Here is a 12,006-nt window from a genome sequence, read left to right as displayed (position 1 = left end):
GTTGAGAAATCTTATTTTAAAACTCTGGTTCCATTTTAGCAGCAGTTTCAATCTGTCAGCATCTGGAGCAGTTCCAGCCAAGAGTTTAGTTATTGCTTAGTCCTCTTTTCCAGGCTGGGCCTAACCAGGATTCCATGCCATGAAAGAATCGAGAAGGCCTAATTCACTTTCCCATTTTAACCAGAATTACTTTAGAAGACTACTCTCTGATTGTACTAACACCTCACAGCAATGTTTACATGCTCACAGATTATATGCTTCTCTTCTTGATTTACTGTGATGAGTTAAGGAGGTGCTAGCTGCTGGGTGTAGAGTATGACCTGGAAGGGGGGGGGGAAGGGGGGAGGGAAAACAAAGGTTACTAAAGGATGATAGATAAATGATAGAGAAGCTAAATATATTTTTGCCTCTGTTCTCACTGCAGAAATGGAAGGTACTTGCCCACTCCAGAGCTGCCAATTTCAGGAGAGTTATCAAAAGACCTGCATCAGATTGAGGTGACAAGAGAGGAGGTCCTACAATTGATGGACAATTTAGAAAATGATGAATCACCAGGCCCAGATGGCATACATCCAGGAGTTTTGAAAGAACTCTAATGTGTACTTGTGGATCTCCCGACAAAAATACGCAGTTTATCACTAAAATCTGCCTCCATTCCCAAGGACTGGGAGATTACCAATGTGACCCCCATCTTTAGAAAAGGTTCCAGAGGAGATCCAAGAAATTACAGACCAATCAGTCTAGCATCAATACCAAGTAAATTGGTGGAATCTGTTAGCAAAGACAGAATTAGTAGACACATTGATGAACAAAAGCTATTGAAGAAGAATCAGCATAGACTGAATAAAAGCTATTGAGGAAGAATCAACATGGATTTTGTAAGAGAAGATCTTGTCTCACTAAACTTTTAGAATTCTTTAAGAAGGTAAACAAACATGTGGACAGAGGTGGCCTTAGACTTCCCAGAAAGCTTTTGATAAAGTTTTTCATCAAAGGCTCCTAAATTAACTCAGCAGTAATGGGATAATTGTGGATTAAAAACTGGAATTAACAGGAAACAGAGAGTGAGTATAAATGGGCAGTTTTAGCAGTGGAAAGTGGTATGCAGTGGTTTACTGCAGGACTCAGTACTAGGTACAGTGCTTCTTAATGATTTCAAATTGGGAGTAAGCAGTGAAGTGGCTCAGTTTGTAGATGACACTAAATTGTTCAGGTTGGTAAGAACCAGGGAGGATTGTCAGCTGCTCCAAAGGAATCTGTCAAGGCTGGGCAAGTAGACATCAATGTGGCAAATGAGTTTCAGCATGGAAAGTGTAAAGTAAACCAAACCCCCTAATTATAAATATACGCTGATGGGGTCTGAACTGGCTGTAACTGACCAGGAGAGAGATCTTGGTGTCATGATAGATAATTCACTGAACATGTAGACTCAGTGTTTGACTGCAATTAAAAAGGCAAATGCTATGCTGGGGATTATTGGGAAGGCGACTGAAAACAAATCTATGGTGTGGCCTCATTTGGAATACTGTGGGAATGCCAGCAAGATTTAATGAAGTCTCCTGGGCCCCTGAGATGAAATACATCATGGCAATGGCCCAACATTGTAAAACTCTAGATTTCCCCCCTTATAGGAAGGCTTTTATACTGGCCAGATGTGATGCCATGCCATCCATGATTTTAGAAGGGAAGTATAAGAAGATTGCATACTCTGAGAGGATTTGCCCTTGCCCTCTAGTGGAGGTGGAAATGATGGAACATGGTGGCTGATAACAGATGGCAAGCCGCCCAGAAGAAAGCCAGAAGAGTGCCCTGGAGCTTCCGGACGGCGCTGCAGGAAGGGGCGGGCCTTGTGGAGTGTGTGGAAAGCTCCCGCATCCCGCTCACGGCTCCCCAGGCACTTGTAAGGCGGTCTCCAGGCTTCCAGATGACAGGGTGCCGCCTCAGAGCCACCCCAGCGAAAAAGGACCACTTTCCGAGTGGTTCCTTTTTGAGGCGGTTGCAGCATCTCTCAGGATGGGGTAACTGCGAGATGGGGTGGCCGACAGATGCTGCTGTGTGGCCAGTTTTTTTTTTGTGTCAGCTTCAGAGGTCTCTCTGAGTTGACCCAAAGTGCCAGTTTGTAATCAGCCTTTTTCCCCCCACTGCCCCCTCTATAAAGAGATTTGAGATGAGGCAATTCTTTCCCTTGTAAACAGTCTTGCGGTAGGGGCGGACCAGATATGCTTAGATAAATTATCAACAGATGAAATCTCAGCTATTACCAAGCTAACTGCTAGATTCTGTGCTCAGGCAATCAGAGTGTGCAATATGTTTCAGTGCTGCCCTTTTGAGCCCTGATTCAAATTCTTCAGGAGGTTTATTATATGGTTCCTGGTTTTTTTCAGATTTCTAGGTTCGAATTTTAAAATGGTTATCTGTGCTGCTGCTTATGTATTTTATATGTTATCTTTCTCTCAATGATGTAATTTTATCTAGTGTTTAGTATTTTTTATTATTACATTTTAATTGGAACTCTTAACTTGTATACTACTATACCAGATATTTTGTTTTATCATGTTTTGTTTTATCAGCTGGATCTGGTCATGGACTGTAATAAAACTGAATCTGACTACTGTGTATTATAGCATTGGAAAAAGTCCAGAAAAGGGCAACTAAAATGATTAAGGGGATGGAACACCCTCCCTATAAAGAAAGGTTAAAAAGGTTAAGGCTCTTCAGCTTGGAGAAATTATGACTGAAAAGTGACATGACAGAAATCTACAAAATTAAGCTTGGGATAGAAAAGGAAGAGAAAGAAGTACTTTTCTCCTCTTCTCACAATACAAGAAAGAACTTGTGGGAAATCAATGAAATTAATGAGCAGTAGGTTTAAAATAGATAAAAGGAAGCACTTTTTCATCCAAAAAGTAATTATAATTAACACTACTGCAGGAAGTGGTGGTGGCTACAAGCACAGACAGCTTCAAGAGCAAATTGGATAAACTTATCAAGCAGATGTCCATTAGTGGCTATTAGACACACTGTGTAGATGGAACAGTACTCTGGGGCAGTGATGCACTGCATTCTTGGTGCTTGGGCGAGGGCTTCTGGAGTTCTGGCCCCACTGGTGGACCTTCTGATGGCACCTAGGTTTTGACCACTGTGTGATATAGTGTTGGACTGAATGGGCCACTGGCCTGATCCAACATGGATCTTATGTTCTTATATATCAAGGACATGGAGAGGGTTTATATATAAACAGTGACTCTTAGCTAGTTCTCTGATGTTGTTCCTTCTGGCCACAGGGATAAACATTTTAGTTGTGCCCCTTTTTTCCCATTCATTATTAATTACAACAGTTATTAAAATGAAGTATTTTATTATTGTAGTTAATATGAAAACAAAACAAATTCCATGTTTAAACAGCCTGTAATGACTGAAACTCATGATTTTCTCTTTTTTTTTCTTCTGTTCTTTTGTTACCTCTCTCTGACTCAGCTGGTTGAAATTTTACAAGGCAGCCAACATTTTCCTAATAAGGGCATAAGCTGTGTTCTTTAAAAGGATGGAGGAGACAAAGGGTCTGAGGTTTTGGCTTTCTTAATTTACTGCAAGCTGTACAAGTGAGGTATTCCAGTCCTGAAGTACACATGGTGGGAGTTTGCCTTCCCCTCTCCTCCCAATAGAAGGCGGCCCTGTGGCACAGAGTGGTAAAGCAGCAGTACTGCAGTACTGTGTCCTGAACTCTCTGCTCACAACCTGAGTTCGATCCGGCGGAAGCTGGATTCAGGTAGCCAGCCCAAGGTTGACTCAGCCTTCCATCCTTCCGAGGTCGGTAAAATGAGTACCCAGCTTGCTGGGGGGAAAGTGTAAAAGACTGGGGAAGGCAATGGCAAAACCACCCTGTAAAAAAAGAGTCTGCCATGAAAACGTTGTGAAAGCAACGTCACCCCAGAGTCGGAAACGACTGGTGCTTGCACAGGGGACCTTTCCTTTAACAAGAGCCCTGTGGCGCAGAGTGTTAAAGCTGCACTACTGCAGTCCTAAGCTATGCTCATGACCTGAGTTTGATCCCTGGCGGAAGCTGGATTTCAGGTAGCCGGCTCGAAGTTGACTCAGCGTTCCAGCCTTCAAAGGTTGGTAAAATGAGTATTCAGCTTGCTGGGGGGAAAGTATAGATGACTGGGGAGGGCAATGGCAAACCACCTCGTAAAAAGTCTGCCGTGAAAATGTTGTGAAAGCAACGTAATCCCCTAGTCGGAAATGACTGGTGCTTGCACAGTGGACCTTTTCTTTCCTTTCCTCCTCCTAAAGTCTGTGCTGCTCTACCAAATTGTCCCTTTCAGTCTCTACTTGCCTGCTGCTGTCCAAATCTTATCCAAGCAAAAATCAATATCAAGGGTCTCCTACTGCTGTCTATCCTCCTAGATATCTTACCCTCCTTCTGCCAACAAATGACTCTGAGTGTACTCTGCCTTATTCTACAAGTTAAATGACTGCTTTGCTAAATTCCCTCACTGCATATTGTTGTCCGTTTCCCTGTGTTTGGAATCTTTCCTATCAATTATCCCATAAATGTTAAGCATGGGGCCTTCCATAGCCTCAGAATTTGGGACTATGTCTGAAATTTGGCTGTGTGGCTAGGGTTGCCAAGTCTTACCTTGGCTGGAGTGGGGGACTTTGGTGGACATTCTGGGGGTGGGTGGGGACATTGTGTGACTTCCTAGGCATGATGATATCACCTGGAAATAACATCATCACACTGGGGACATTGTGCTGGGGATGCTGTGGTATTTGGGCCACTCTATAGTTTTTTTCAAAACCATAGAGTTTGCCCAAGTACCAAAGCATCGCCGTGTGACATCCCTGGTGTGATGATGTCACTTCTGGGTGATGTCATGGCATCAGGGGACATTGCATAGTTGATGTCCCTGTTTGGGTGTGGGCTGAAGCCCCCAAAATTGGGGGTTTCCCTGGTGCCACCAGGGGAATGGCAACTCTATATATGGCAGTGCAGTCACCATGTGGTTTGTCCAATCTGCACTTGTCTTCCATTGAAACCAAAGAAAAATAACAATAATAACAAAATAGAATTATGAAAATGAAACAATAAAATAATATTGCTGTTTCATTTTCATAATTCTATCTTCATATTTCTACAGTGCCTTTTGGATTAACAACAGAAAGAAATAAAACAAATTCCCATGTACAAGTCAAGAGAAGATGGAGACCCCACCACCACCACAATAGGCAGTACAGCTGCTGGGCTGGACAGACAGTTGCCAGTTCTGGATTGGGAGATATGGGAGATTTGGGGGGTGTAGCCTGGGGAGAGTTGGGTTTTGGGAGAGACCTCAACAGAGTACAGTGTCATAGAGTCCACCCTGCTCCTCCTTCTTCCTGATTTGCCATTCTCCCTGCAGCCTGTCTCAGCCCAATTTAATCCAGCATTCAGTCTGCTTAGCACGCAGCAGGTGATACAAATGAGGGATCCAGAGGGGGCTGGGGGAACTGAGGCTGCAGAGGGGGGCTATAAAAACTGTGAGGCAGGCAGGCCCCTTGGTAGCTATGGGATGGGTGGAAGAGATGTTTGTTTTGCTCTGTTCCCAAGCCATCCCTACAAATATACAACAGAGGAGGAAGGGAAATCATTGCTCTCTCTCCATGCCCTCTCTCAGAAGCTTGGAACAGAGGAGGGAGTAGGCAGATTTTTTTTCTTTTTCACACCACCTCCTGCTGCCCAAATGAAGCTCACTTTTTGCTGACCAATACAGACTTGCTTTTGAAGCCACCCTGAGCGCAGAAGACTCGCTGTCAGGAGCAAAAAAAATAATGGGGGGGGGGGGGAATTCCTTGATTTGTTTTTAAAGCAAGAGCCCTGTTTTTTCTACATGTTTTTTTCTCAATAAAACCACTCTCTCTGGAGACTTCGGGGGGGGGGGGGAGGACCTGTTTCTGTGTGTCTTTTCCAGTCCCAGCTACAGAGAAGGGTAAGGGGATTCAAGAACTCCCACAGTGAAGCGGTGAAGGGAGAATGCAACAGAATCCACCTGAGGCAGTGGAGCATCTCCATTTTGAGGACAGCAAGTCCAGTTCCACCGCACATACCCCACCTCCAACCTTCACAGAGAGGGACCAGCAGCCCCCCGACAGGGAAAACTCCCACCTCACCACACAAGCCTGCCTAGGAGCTTGGGAGGCTGGCTCTGCTACTCCCCAACTTTCCCATAGAGGTGCCAACAGCCACCCCTGATATCTCCAGAGCACAGCTGAGGGCTCTTTGTCCTGCGTGGGAGATCCAGATGGGCTACAGCAGAAAGAAAGAAGAGCTGGAGAGCGCCCAGGAGCAAAGGAAGAGCACTCACACACACATGCTCTGTCAGCTCTGGCACCCTCTCTAGTGATAGGAGGGGAAAGCAAGCAGGAGGAAAAAGTAACCAGATATAGCCTCAGTCCCAGGATCTGCTGCTGCAGCAGCACACAGTTACTGGTGCTGTTTTAAGAAAGTTTATGAGTTTGTGTTGGGGCCGCATTCAAAGCCATCCTGGGCTGCAGATTGGACAAGCTTGAACATTGTACAAGCTTGTTGGACAAGGTAGAACATTGTATGAATGGGAAGGTATATTATTTCTCCTGAGGAAAACCTCAGGGAAGGGTTTGTGTGTGTAAACAAAATCTCACTCAACTACTAACTCAATCCCTACATATCTTAAATTACTCTTAAGCATAGAATCATAGAGTTGGAAGGGGCTATTCAGCCATCTAGTACAACCCCTGCTCAGTCTCAATGCACAATCAGCCTAGAGCATCCCCTACAAGCAGGTCCGGCTCGCCCACTAGGCAAACCAGGCAGTTGCCTAGGGTGCTGGGAGGCAGGGGGTGGCAAATTGGGCTCTCCCCCCTCTGGTGCCCCAGGCAAGCGCTTAGTTGGCCTTCCTCCTCCCCCGCCATGGCTGCTAGCTGCCTCCGGCCCGCTGCCACCCCCTGTGCCCTCCAGACCGCACTCTGTTTGCTCTCCCCTCCCCCCCTCGCCACAAGTAAAATTAAGGCCTGCCAGCTCCTCACAGCCCATGCCTGTGTGTTTTGTTAATACCTAGGCACCCCCCGCCCCCCCCCCCAAGGTTCTGTGCCCACCGGCCTCCTCCCTCCCTTCCCTCCCCTTCTTTTCCTGTTTGCCTCCCGCCTCCCCCACCACAGCTGCTGCTACCCCCTCCAGCCTGCCCCTGCCCCGTCCGGCCTGCCAATGCCCCCATACCTCTGCTGATGCCGTGGCACTCTGCTCGCTCACTGCCCCTCCCCCCCACTCGCCACAAGTAAAACACAGGTTCCAGGCACCCACGGGCCAGTGCTGCCAACAAGTGTTCATCTAGCCTCTGCTTAAAGACTGTCAGTGAGGGGAAGCTCACACCTCCTGTTGAACACCTCCTGTTTAACTGTAAAAAAGTTTTTTTCCTAGTATCCAGCCAGTACCTTCCCACCCTTAATTTAAACCAGTTGTTGCAAGTCTTCTCCTCTGCTGCCAACAGGAACAGCTCCCTGCCCTCCTCTAAGTGGCATTCCTTCAAATACCATTCTGTCCACATCTTTTTGAAGTGAGGCTTTGAGAACTACACACAATATTTCAGGTGCAGCCTGTTCAATGCACTGTACAGCAGGACTATGACATCTTGCAATTTGGATGTTATGCCTCTGTTGATACACCCCAGATATCATTAGCCTTTTTTTGTCATTGCATCACACTGGCTGCTTATATTTATGGTCCACCCATACTCCAAAATCTTGTTCACATACACTGCTACCCAGAAGTGTATTCCCCATCCAGTATGTTTTTGTTACCCCGATGAAGTACTTGGCACTTAGAATAATAGAATCAGAGTTGGAAAGGACCTCCAGGGTCATCTAGTCCAAACCCAATTTATCCTTGTTAAATTGCTTCTTCACTTCTGCCCACTTTTCCAGCATGTTCAGATTTCATTGAATTCTGTCTCTATCTTCTCGTGTGTTTGCTGCTCCTCCCAATTTGGTGTTATCTGCAAATTTAATGAGTAGCTCCTCCACATCCTCATCCAGATCATTGATAAAAATATTGAAAAGTACCAGGACCATGACCAAGCCGTGTGGCACCCCTTCATTCAGATGAAATGCCATTGACAACTACTCTTTGAGTGTGGTTCTCCAATCGGTTCCTTATCCACCTAACTAGTCTAGAGTCCAGGCCACAGTTCTCTGGTTTGCCCATCAGAACATCATGGGGAACCCTGTGAAAAGCTTTACTGAAATCCAAATAAACAACATCAGCAGTATCCCATTGATCTAGTAAGCTTGTCACTCAATCAAAGGAAATGAGGCTGGTATATGGTACATACCTGATGGCATTTTATGTTGTTTGTATGATTATTGTTAGTACTAGAATACTGTTAACAATAATGTTCATTATTCATCAAGTTTTTCAATGTCTCCCTATACCTACTCTGCAAACATGAATTTCAATTCCCTATCCTTGTACTTGCTCATTTAAAAATTCACAGATGGAACGATGAATTAAGAACAAATATGGACCTAATTTTCAGTTTTCTTTCTACTTCAGATTAGTGCAGTTTCCACAAAACTGTAAAATATCAGCAACATACCACTACCACCCCCCCCCCCCCACACACACCTGCTTCCATCTTCTGTCCCCAGAAGACATTTATCATGAACAGCAAGTATTCCAGCAGTCTGTGTAATGTGCAGTCTCTGGAAACTGTGTTTATTTATGAGGCTGTGCTAGGTCCAACCAGCCCTTGACAGTAAATGTGTTTTCCAGGACAGAAAATAACTTCTGTCCCTGGACCTCAGCCACCTCTTTGGTCCCCCCCACAGGCTTTATCTCTTCTCCAGGGAGAGAAACAGTGGGAGGGCTGGCAGCATATCTAAACCACCAGATATGGCCCTCAGAATCTGACTTGGCAGCTGTAAGCTTTTTGGTATCACTTTATGTTGACCTTCTCAGGACAGAAGGGAGAATATGTTGTATTTGATCTTTACAAAACATTATATATTATTACTTGCATTTTAAAAAAAAATTGCTGAAAACTTTATAGCTATGTTTCGGCATCATATAAGGAAGGAAGGAAGTCATCAAGTCAAGATGAAAGCTATTCGAGAACCCTGTCATCAAAGCATTGAACATAGAGATCTTAGGTAAATCTCCTTTAGTTCAAAGAGTATTTGCAATGTACAGGTAAAGTCCTATATAAACTTGCATTTCTGCAGCCCTAAAATCATGAGCATAGTTATCTGTCAATGGTTCAGTCAACTGTATTGACAGTAAAAACAAAAGACTTCACCAAAAATTTCCTGTACTGCAAAATTTCCATCATTCACCTTGCTTTATAAAGTGTGGAAAACATCTGCCACCAGCAAGAAAGCATTATGAGAAAGGGGACATTAAACATCTATTATCTTCTTTTTCTTTTCATCACTGCATTTATTAGAGATGCCTATCATATGTAATATCACATGTAAGTAGGAAGATGCTTACAGCAACTACTGAGATATCGTCATATTCTTCCAGATTTCTTTGGGGATTTTCTTTTGCTTTGAAAACAAGAGAAACATTTACATCAAGTCACAATCATTGTTGCAGGCTTTCAAAAAGTAAAAAGGTTATTCAGTACGTTTCTTTCATGTTTGCAACTTGGCAAGTGCTGCGGTCAAAGGGTGACTTGATCCATTTTCTTCTGAGCTCTGTCATTACCTCTTCATCCCTTGTGACATTTTGACATGTCATCGTTTCTGCGATCTGAAGCATATATCCATTGATTTTTCAATCATTCTCTATTAAAGCCAACAAAAGATATTTAATGATCCCATTCAATCAATCACAGAAAATAGCCACCAGTTTCAATCCCATTAAAAGATCCATACTTTTCTAAAATTTGCTTCTCTGGAATGCCCAGTAGATTAAAACAATAGATCTGTCTGGAAGTGAAAAAGGCAGAAAATAGTCTTTCGAAGCCAGAGACACCACCTCCACACACACACACACAAAAGTATTACTACAAAAATTTAAGCATTTCTTCCATATGGACACAGTACTTTGACTATGTCTAAACAGTTCACAATGACCCTTTAATTTAATTTTAATTAAATACCCTTCTGGACCTTTCCCATCATCATTAATAACTAAAGTGTCTGTCATTCAGAGAAAGAAAGACATTTGATTATAACTCAAATGACATCCCTTTATTTCTTTAAGCATTTATATGCCACTTATCACCTTAGTGGGGACCCAAAGGCTTTGTAATGCAACATTCAAAGTTGTTTTATGATATAAAATGCAGTGTAGCCAAGAAACAACATAAGAGGGAGAAGACTTCCATTTCTTCCACTGTTTCTGCTGGGCTACAGTTCTTAGGCTAAGAGCTCTTTGGCTTTTGCCCCTGGACCAGCTCAACCATCTGCAAGAAAGGGGCACAGCAAAGATTCAGTTACAAAATCTTACAGCTGCTGGCTGATATTAAATTTTCCTTTTCTCCTTTATCTGGAATGGCTCTTCTTGTTTGTCATGTATGGTAGATTTTTTGTTTCCTTGCTGCCATTGACTTTCAGATATGATAAACTTCCTATATAGATTTACATTAAAGTGAACGTCACATCACTTTATGGCAAACTGTGATGTTCTAAGATAGACAGTTTCTGAGTGCTTGATTTTTCTGCTATGAGTGTCTGCCTATTAACATTCCCAAGGACTTTTGTGATCATCAATCAGTTCCCTTGCTTAGTTATTATGAAAACTTAACACCCATCTTCCACTATATTTTAATGTTTTTTTTTCTAATGGCAAACTATAATGATGTTATAACCTCTTGAGAAACTAATGCCCTCTAATTAAACCCACAACTAACAAAACCGGAATGATACCCAGAGTTATGGCACTTCACACCTATAACATCTATCTGCTTTTTATCACTCTCCACTGTTGTTTCAGCCCAGTTAACTACACTAACACAGACCCCAATTTGTGATTCTTTTAATCTGCTAAAAACATTTCCATGACTCTACATACCAACTCACTACCCATTTTCTCTATATTTAGGACTGCTTGTCATCTCATTTTTGTCCGATGAAGTCTGCTTAGAACATACGAAAGCTTACATTTTGAATAAAACTTAGTTGGTCTTAAAGGTGCACTTGCCTACTGCTTTGTTCTATAATTTACAATAGGTCAGGGGTGGCCAAACTTGTTTAACATAAGAGCCACCAAGAATAAATGTCAGAGGTTTGACAGCCACAAGACATGATCATCAGATATTGGAGAGCCACATGGGAGGGAAGGACAGAGGAAAAATTGAAAGAAAGGTGGAAAGAAAGCAAATATATGGGGGAGGGAGAGGTGGAAAACATCAATTTTAACTTTAAATGCATTCTCCAACCTGCTGGCTTGTTTGGCTTGGATAAGTTATTTAAAGAGAGAAATGACTTCTCCAAGCTGGGCAGTGGGGGCTTTGAGAGCCACAGAATATATGTGAAAGAGCCGCATGTGGCTCCTGAGCCGCGGTTTGGTCATCCCTGCAATAGATATTCAGACTAGGGACCAGACACAGACTTACAGTATTAAACCAAGTTTAATGATGTTTTAACCCCACTGCCAAAAGTTTGGTATATCTCCTGCACAGTAAGAAATTAACCTTAGGTTAGCACACTTTAGCAGCTATTCCATTTAGGAAAAAGTGAAAAATGTCATTAATATTGTTCCTAGAAAATTTGTTTATTGAAGCAATTGGATGGATAACTGTTCTGAATTCCAACCTTACTAGGCCCTTGTTTTTGTCATTCATTGTTAGTTGACTGATATAGAGCCAGGCTCACTGTTAATACTAAAGATGGAATTCATGAAAATCACAAGCAATGCTAAATTTCAAAGAAACTGGAGGGAGGGGGAGAGCAAACTGGAGATCTTTGGGGTGCTTGAGAAGTTTCACTTGAGGGTTTCAATCTAAAAAAAGATTGTCTCCAAAAGAATGTCTCCAGCATTAATTGCAG

Source organism: Heteronotia binoei, chromosome 2 (assembly GCF_032191835.1).
Source record: "Heteronotia binoei isolate CCM8104 ecotype False Entrance Well chromosome 2, APGP_CSIRO_Hbin_v1, whole genome shotgun sequence".
NCBI classification, from domain to species: Eukaryota; Metazoa; Chordata; class Lepidosauria; order Squamata; family Gekkonidae; genus Heteronotia; species Heteronotia binoei.
Note: the sequence above shows the minus strand (reverse complement) of the source record.